Raw genomic sequence first — 8,920 nt, 5'->3', positions numbered from 1 at the left:
TTAACGACAAGTATAAATTAAATTTAGACTACAGAATTTAACTGTTACCATATAATGCTGAAATAGGAGTATATTATGAGTCTTTAAAGGGTCGATAGCTGAAAACCTCCAACTACAAAAATGTATAAATAGCATGTTGCTTAATTTTTTGTGAAGATAGCTGCTTAGGAAACCAAGGATTCTTGTGGAACAAGTAGGAAAGCTGGTTCTATTAAAATATTGGCTCATGCCAGGCCATCTTGACATGGAAGTTCTAGGAGACACTGCAATTAAATAAAAATACATGGAAAACATCTATAAATGTAATAAAAAAACATACTCTTCAAGGAAAAGGAATAGCTAATTTAAACATAGAATGAAATATAACTTCTAATATATTTGAAAGACTAAAAAAAATACAGGTCCATAAAGCTCAAATAAAATGAGAAACTCAGAGCAATTTTCATCAGAGAAAAATTACTTATGTCGCTGCTATGGAATCTAATATATATAAAAAAGGGGAATTGTTTATATAAATCATAGAGGAAATTATTTGCATCATTATATCATATAGAAGAGGATTTTTCTTAAAGAAGAAATGGATTCCGAACTACATTATTAATATATGTAGTTTCTGAACTACATTATTAATATATGTAGTTTTTAAATAAAACTTCTTAAATTTGGGGCAGAGCAGTGGTGCAAGTAATAGGGCATTTTCCTTGCACACACTAACCTAGGACAGACTGCATTTTGATCCCCCAGCATTCCATATGATCCCCGAAGCCAATTTCTGAATGCATAGCCAGGAGTAACCTCTAAGCGTCACCAGGTGTTTCCCAAAAACCCACACACACATACAAAAAAAAACCTTCTTAAATTGTGAGTTGTTAAATAACTTCCTTCATTGTTATGACAACAGTTTTCTCATCTCACAAATAGAAATACTCTCTATATCTAAAAAGATGATTGTAGATTGCTAGAAGAATAGTTCACTAGAGAATGTACTTTCCTTGCATGTGATCAACCCAACAACTAGTGTTCAATCCCCAGTACCAAACATGGTCCCTAAAGCCCTGCTATGAGTGATTTCTGAGCATAGTGTCTCAGGAGTAAGCACTGAGAATAGCTGTGTGGCCAAAAAATAAACTAAAAATATTATTATAAAGATTAAATAATATATCACATAAAATGCACATTACATAAAACAGAACATTGATAGGGAGCGAAGCCTACTTCACAGCAACACCATCATTGTTGTCTGAAATACTTATACTCATATTTGAAGGAAGAATACACAGCTTCACAGATAAACAAGAGTTTAGAAAGTTTACAGAGTAAAAACTAGCCTTAATGGATGAAGTGAATGAAAGGTCTACTTTAAGACAAGACCAACAGACATCAAAGGTATATTAAAAAAAGACACTAAATCTCATGATAATTATCTCTCAATATCATGGGCTAAATAAATGCACCAGTTAAGAGATACAGAATAGCAAAATAGATTAAAAAATAAGCTGAGTCTGGCATTTTTCTTCCTATTCCATCTGAATAGTTAGAAGAAACATAAACTCAAAGGTTGAAGGATGATCATTTAAGCAAATAACCCTAACAAAAGGCTAGAGTGGCCATACCAGTATAAGAAATAGACATTTGAGTTAAAAAAGTTACAAGGAACAAAAATGGTCAATTATTTATAATCAAAGGATATATAAAACAGGAAGAAATCATATTCCCAAACACATATGTATCCATTTAGGGAACAGAAAAACATTTAAACAACTGCTGAAAAATTTGAAGGAAGATATCAATTGCAACACATTAAGAATGGGAGACTTCGGCACTGCCTTGCCACTCCTTGCTAAGTCAATGAGGCTGTAACCTAACAAGAATATACTAGCTTTGAAAGGAGAAATGGAGGAAATTGCCTAGTAGATATTTAGGGCTCTCTATATCCAGAAAATTAATACATAATCTTCTTTATTATACATGAGTCTTTGTCCAAAGTAGAATACATGCTGGCCCATATAACATAACTCAATAAAATACAGAAGATAGAAATTGTATGAACTACCTTCTCAGATCATAATGCACTGAAATTAGAAATGAATAACAGACACAGAGAAAAAAATTGATGCTTGAAAATTAAACAACTCAATATTGAACAACCAGTGGGTCAGATGAAATAAAAGAGGAAATCAAAAGATAATGGAAACAAATGAGAACAAAAACACAAATTATCAGAATTTGTGAGACACAGCTAAATAAGTACTAATAGGAAAAATTATAACTTTGCAACCACTCATCAGGAAAGAAGAAGTCTACATAAATAACTTATGGAACAGCTTATAAAATTGGAAATTTATCAACAAAATGAACCAAATACAGGCAGATGGAATAAAATAATAAAGCTTAGAACAGAAATTAGTGAATTTTAAATGAAAAACCAATCCAGAAAGATCAATGAAAGCAAAAGTTGGTTTTATAATAAATTAATAAAATCTATAAACCATGAGTAAAAATCAGAAAGAAAGGAAGATAGAAATTTAATAAATCAAATTAAAAATGAAAGGGGGGGCGGCGAGGTCTGCCTTGCAAGCGTTAACCAAGGAAGGACCACGGTTTCATGCCCTGGGGTCCCATATGGTTCCCCCAAGCCAGGGGCAATTTCTGAGCTCTTAGCCAGGAGTAACCCCTGAGCATCAAACAGGTGTGGCTTAAAAAACCAAAAAAAAAAAAAAATGAAAGGGGGGAGATTATCTCAGGTAATATAAAAACTCAAAAGGTAATCAGAGACCACTTCGTGAAACTTTATGCTACAAGGCAAGAAAACCTGGAAAAATGGATTAATTCTTGGACTTTTATACTTCCCCAAGGTTTTATCAAGGTGATCTAGCAAATTTTTAAAGACTCATAACAATAGATATTTTAAAAGGGTAATCAAATATTTTTCCAAAATAAAAGCCAGGCCCAGATGGATTCACTAATCAAATATTTCAAATCTTTCAAAAAGACCTACTGGCCATACTTTTCAAGCTCTTCCAGGAAATTTAAGAAGCAGAAACACTCCCAAATTGTTTTATTAAATTAATATTACCCTGATAACAAAAGCTGGCAGAGATGCCACAATAAAGATAACTATATAGATCAATATCCCTCATGAGCACAGAAGCAAAGATTCTCAAAAAATCCTAGTAAATAAGTGTCAATGGCTCATCAAGAAAGTCATGTACCATAATCAAATTGGGTTCATCTCAGATATGTAAGAATGGTTTAACACATGCAAGTCAATCAATTTAATATACTACATCAACAAAAAGAAAAATAGAAAACCATATCAAAACCATATCAATAGATGCAGAGAAAGCATTTGATAAAGTCCAATACCCATTAATGATAAAAAAATCTTAGCAACATAAAAATGAAAGAAATTTTTCTCAATATAATCAAGGCCATTTAGAACAAGCCCATGGCAAATATTATACTTAATGGAGAAAATCTGAAAACCTTCCCTCTAAAATTTGGCACAGACAAGGCTACCTTCTCTTGCCATTTCTATTAAACATTATACTGGAAGTAGTTACCATAGCAATTAGGAAAGAAAAAGATATCAAGGGAATCCAGAGAAGAAAGGAAGCTCTGTTTGCAGATGATATGATACTATATTTAGAAAATTCTACAAAAAATTTCTCTAAAAAATTTCCAAGAAAAATTAGATTCATATAGGAATATATAATAGGGCTATAAAATTAACATGTAATGACCTCCTTATATACAAGTAGAGAACAAATAGCCATTAAAAAAGCAATCGCATTCACATTATCACCACAGAAATTCAAGTACCTTGGAGTCAACATAATTAAAGAGGTGAAGGATCTACACAAAGACAACAACCAAAAACTGCTTCAAGAAATAAAAGAGGACACAAGGAAATAGAGACATATACCCTATTCATGGAATGAGATAATTATCATCATTAAAAAGGCAATTCTACCCAAGTACAGATTTAATGCAATCACTCTAAGGATATCCATGACATTCTTCAAATAAGTGGATCAAACAATGCTGAACTTCACTTGTAAAAATAAAATGCCCTCAAAAAGCATTTAAACAACTGCTGAAAATTTGAAGGAAGATATCAACTGCAACACATTAAGAGTGGTAGACTTCAACACTGCCTTGTCACCCCTTGATATACTTCTTTTGCTTTGTATTCTGTATATAGTTAACTTATGCAATATGTGAGGGTAGGCATATGTACAAAAAGACTTTGAGAAACTGCTAAAAAAAAGGTAATGAGAGTAAATGTAAACACTCACTTCATGCAATTTCAAATTGCTGCCACTTCAGTATATCTCTGTCCCTTTTATCAAGTACACAGTAGTCTGAAAAATAATTGTATAATAAAGGCCAATCATACCATTTGCTCTATAAAACCCCTGGGGTGTAACTTAGTTATATGCTTTGGGATAGCTATTGATTGTCTCTTATGTACCAGACATTGTGCTAAGAATAAATATGTAGTTAGCACCACTAAATGGCAAAGAGCTAGTTAATCAATTATGACTGCAATAATTAATACAACATTTAGAGTCAATCAATAATAATAATATGTATCTTTGGGGTATTTAGTTAGTATAAGGAACTAGGCACTTGCCTTACATGCAGAGAATTCTGATTCAATCCCCAGAATTTCACCTGGTTCCCCCCAAAGTAAGCCCTTGAACAAACTGGGTGTGGTCTCAAACAAAACAAAATGAACAAATAAATATATTTATAAGCTTATACTGTAAATATACATTTATTTATTATCAAAACTGCAGTTGGTGTCCTTTTATGCAAGGCAGTTTCTTAAATCTCACTTTTGGATGCTAATAATACAATTGGTGTTCTGTAAGGCCAAAATTAGTATTTGCTAGGTATTAAAAGTGTCATAGAGATAACTTGACTCTAAATTCCATATCTTAGCTACTTTCATTAGCTTCCTAGTTATTGCTGGACTTTTACCCTTACCATTATCACCTTCCATATAGCTTTTCAAAAAGTTTTTGTAGTCATTTTTCTCCAATTAAATAATAGGTCATTATCCAATAATTAAAACATAGGTATTTATAAGCTATGTGAGAGGAAGACAGTTTTTTTAAATGATCATTGCCCATCACTATTACTTTTCTTTTTTATATTGTCTATTTACAAATTTTCAGAGTATTTTTGTCTTCTGTATGAGTTTCCCTTAAATTTTAAAATATGTTTTTAAAATTTAGTCACTGTGAAATTAGGAAGTTTTTTATGATTAGGTATTAAGGCATACTACGTTTCAACACTAAAACCTTCACCAGTGTCCACTTCCCTCCATCAATTATTTCTAGCCTTATCTGCCTTTCTCTTACCTATCTACCTCTACAAGAATTAATTAATTATATATACATATATAAATTTATGCATATAATTATATATTTGCATTTTGGTTACTGTACTTTCTTTAATATGGTTTCAAACATAACACATTACCACCTTTCAGCACCACTTCCCTGCACAATGGAAGTTGTCCCCTTTCTATCCTATACACAGACCCTTTAGGTAGCATATTTCCTAAATACACATTCTTATGTTCTTTTTTACCATTGTCTCTGGGTATTTATATGCTACCTTTATGTTTATAGACTGCATATGAGAGACCCTTCTGGATGGATCTCCCTGTATCTTCACTCAGCATGCTAACCTATACTTCCCTCCATGTAGCAGCAAATTACATAATCTTTAACTTTATTATGATTGAGTAATATTCCATTGTGTATATGTACCATAATTTCTTTATTCAGTCATCTATTTTTGAACACTTGAATTGTTTCAAGGTTTTTGGCCATAGTGGATTCTGCTGCAAGGCACATATGAGTGCAAATGACTTTTTCTGTTTTCTGTTTGGGACTAAGAATAAAGTTGCTCAATTCCTTAAATCCTAGGAATGGAAATGACCATACTACTTTTGAGAAAGGCTGACCAGCTGACATTTCCACCACTAGTGGATGTAGTCAGCACTGGTGTTGTTTTGGATATATGCTAGGGAGATTTTATTAACTTTTTGTCTTGCCTAACTATTTTCCTTTTTTTTTTTTCCTTCGAGAAATCAGGAGAAGCTACTTCAAAGATAAGGTATTATATTAGTAGCAAATAACAACAAATTTTAACAGAGCTATTTTCACTCAGTATGTTTCTCTGATGTGACAATGTTGGAGTCCATGCATGACCCCAAACCAGAATACTACTCAATATGGCCATCTGTAATAATTCTCTGGGAAGTAAGTTAGAGGACTTAGAAACAGCCTGCCCCAAATGACATGGAGCCTGAAAAAGATGCTTACATGGACCTAACCATTCCCAATATAATCATTACAATTATACCAAGTTGTAGACAAATAACCTTGGTTTTCTTATGCAATTATCTGACTTCCTTCTCTTTATAACAGGGAACACCCTTGGTTTTCTTATGTCAATATTTTGTTTCTTCTCCTTGATGTAAGAAAATTTTTAGTTTTGTTCTCATTCTTCTTGCTTTGGTTTCCCATAGTTTTTCTATCCTGTGATTAAATAATCTCCTTAAAAACCACATGTACATATTCAAATAGACAAGAATATAGGATAGTTTATAAAAATTAGGAGTCCTAATAAGGATAGACCACCAGTCAGTAACCCATCTCATTCTTTTCCTTTCTGTATACTAGAAACACATCTTTCTACAATGTACACATGGTGAGGTCATGTTAAACTCACCTAGGAAGGCAATGAACATAGGACCCAAAATTAAAGAACAGAAAAGTTATAATTGTTCAACTGGGTATATTATATGACATTATCAATATATTTGGAAAAATGCATATAATGGTGTTCAGCTTATGGCTATAATTTCAATGTTTGTTTCTTATGGCAGCCCCCAAGAAAGCAAAAATGTATTAATGTATGTATTTATGTTTTTATGTTCAATTGCAGTGAATCAGATAAATCTAGAGAAAATTTTTTTTCAAATAACATTCACGACCAGTCATCAATATACATAAACAAGACTTCCATTTCTTCCCTATCATTATTGGTGTATAAAAAGGCCACTGATTTCTGTAGGTTGATTTTGTAGCCTGCCACATTGCTATATGAATCTATTGTTTATAGAAGCTTTTTGGTAGAGTCTTTAGAGTTTTCTAAGTAGAGTATCATGTCGTCTGCAAACAGTGAGAGCTTGACTTCTTCCTTATCTATCTGTATTCCCTTGATATCTTTTTCTTGCCTGATCGCTATAGCAAGAACTTCCAGTACTATGTTGAAGAGGAGTGCTGAGAGTGGACAGCCTTGTCTTGTACCAGAATTTAGAGGAAAGGCTTTTAGTTTTTCTACATTGAGGATAATGTTTGCCATTGGCTTGTGGTAGATGGCTTCAACTAGATTGAGAAAGGTTCCTTCCTTTCCCATCTTGCTGAGAGTTTTGATCAAGAATGGGTGTTGGACCTTATCAAATGCTTTCTCTGCATCTATTGATATGATCATGTGATTTTTATTTTTCTTGTTGTTGATGTTGTGTATGATGCTGATAGATTTACGGATGTTAAACCATCCTTGCATTCCTGGGATGAAACCTACTTGGTCATAGTGTATGATCTTCTTGATGATGCATTGGATCCTATTTGCCAGGATTTTGTTGAAGATCTTTGCACCAGCATTCATCAGGGATATTGGTCTGTAATTTTCTTTTTTGGCAGCATCTCTGTCTGGTTTTGGTATCAAGGTGATGGTGGCTTCATAAAAGCTGTTTGGGAATGTTCCCGTTTTTTCAGTTTTATGGAAGAGCTTGGCTAGGAAGTCAGGAAGGCAATCCCATTCATAATAGTGCTACACAAACTCAAATATCTTGGAGTAAACTTGACCAAAGACGTGAAGGACCTATACAAAGAAAACTATAAAGCTCTGCTCCAAGAAATAAGAGAGGACAAGCGGAAATGGAAACACATACCCTGCTCATGGATTGGCAGGATTAACATCATTAAAATGGCAATACTCCCCAAAGCATTATACAGATTTAATGTGATCCCCTTAAAAATAACCATGACATTCTTCAAAGAAGTGGATCAAACACTTATGAAGTTCATCTGAAACAATAAACACCCTCAAATAACTAAAGCACTCCTAGGGAAAAGAAAAATGGAAAGCATTACTTTCCCTAATTTTAAACCATACTACAAAGCAATAGTTATCAAAACAGCATGGTATTGGAATAAAGCCAGACCCTCAGATCAGTGGAATAGGCTTGAGTTCTCAGACATTGTTTCCCAGACATACAATTACCTAATTTTTGACAAAGGAACAATAAATCCTAAGTGGAGCAGGGAAAATCTCTTCAACAAGTGGTGCTGGCAGAACTGGTTAGCCACTTGCAAAAAAGCGAACATAGACCCCCAGTTAACATCATATATGAAGGTAAAATCCAAATGGATTAAAGACCTTGATATCAGATCTGATACCATAAGGTATATAAAACAACACGTCGGTAAAACACTCCATGACATTGAGACTAAAGGCATCTTCAAGGAGGAAACTGCACTTTCCAAACAAGTGGAAGCAGAGATCAAGAGATGGGAATACATTAAACTGAGAAGCTTCTGCACCTCAAAAGAAATAGTGCCCAGGATACAAGAATCACCCACCGAGTGGGAGAAACTATTCACCCAACACCCTTCAGATATCCAATATATCTAATATCCAAAATATACAGGGCACTGACAGAACTTTACAAGAAAAAAACATCTAATCCCATAAGAAAATGGGGAGAAGAAATGAACAGACACTTTGATAAAAAGAAATACAAATGGCCAAAAGGCACATGAAAAAATGCTCCTCGTCTCTAATCATCAGGGAGATGCAAATTAAAACAATGATGAGTTACCATCTCACACTG

The 8,920-nt window shown here is 33.4% G+C and overlaps 1 protein-coding gene across 1 annotated transcript in view; it reads right to left on the bottom strand.

Moving 5' to 3' along the window:
• Positions 1-8,920, bottom strand: part of NLGN1 (neuroligin 1) — a 975,153-nt gene that overhangs the window by 600,880 nt on the left and 365,353 nt on the right. The gene's annotated exons all lie outside the window — the stretch shown is intronic.

The sequence above is a fragment of the Suncus etruscus genome, chromosome 6 (genome assembly GCF_024139225.1).
Source record: "Suncus etruscus isolate mSunEtr1 chromosome 6, mSunEtr1.pri.cur, whole genome shotgun sequence".
Lineage (NCBI taxonomy): Eukaryota > Metazoa > Chordata > Mammalia > Eulipotyphla > Soricidae > Suncus > Suncus etruscus.
The sequence above is the reverse complement of the archived record's forward strand: the minus strand, read 5'-3'. Positions and strand labels throughout refer to the sequence as shown.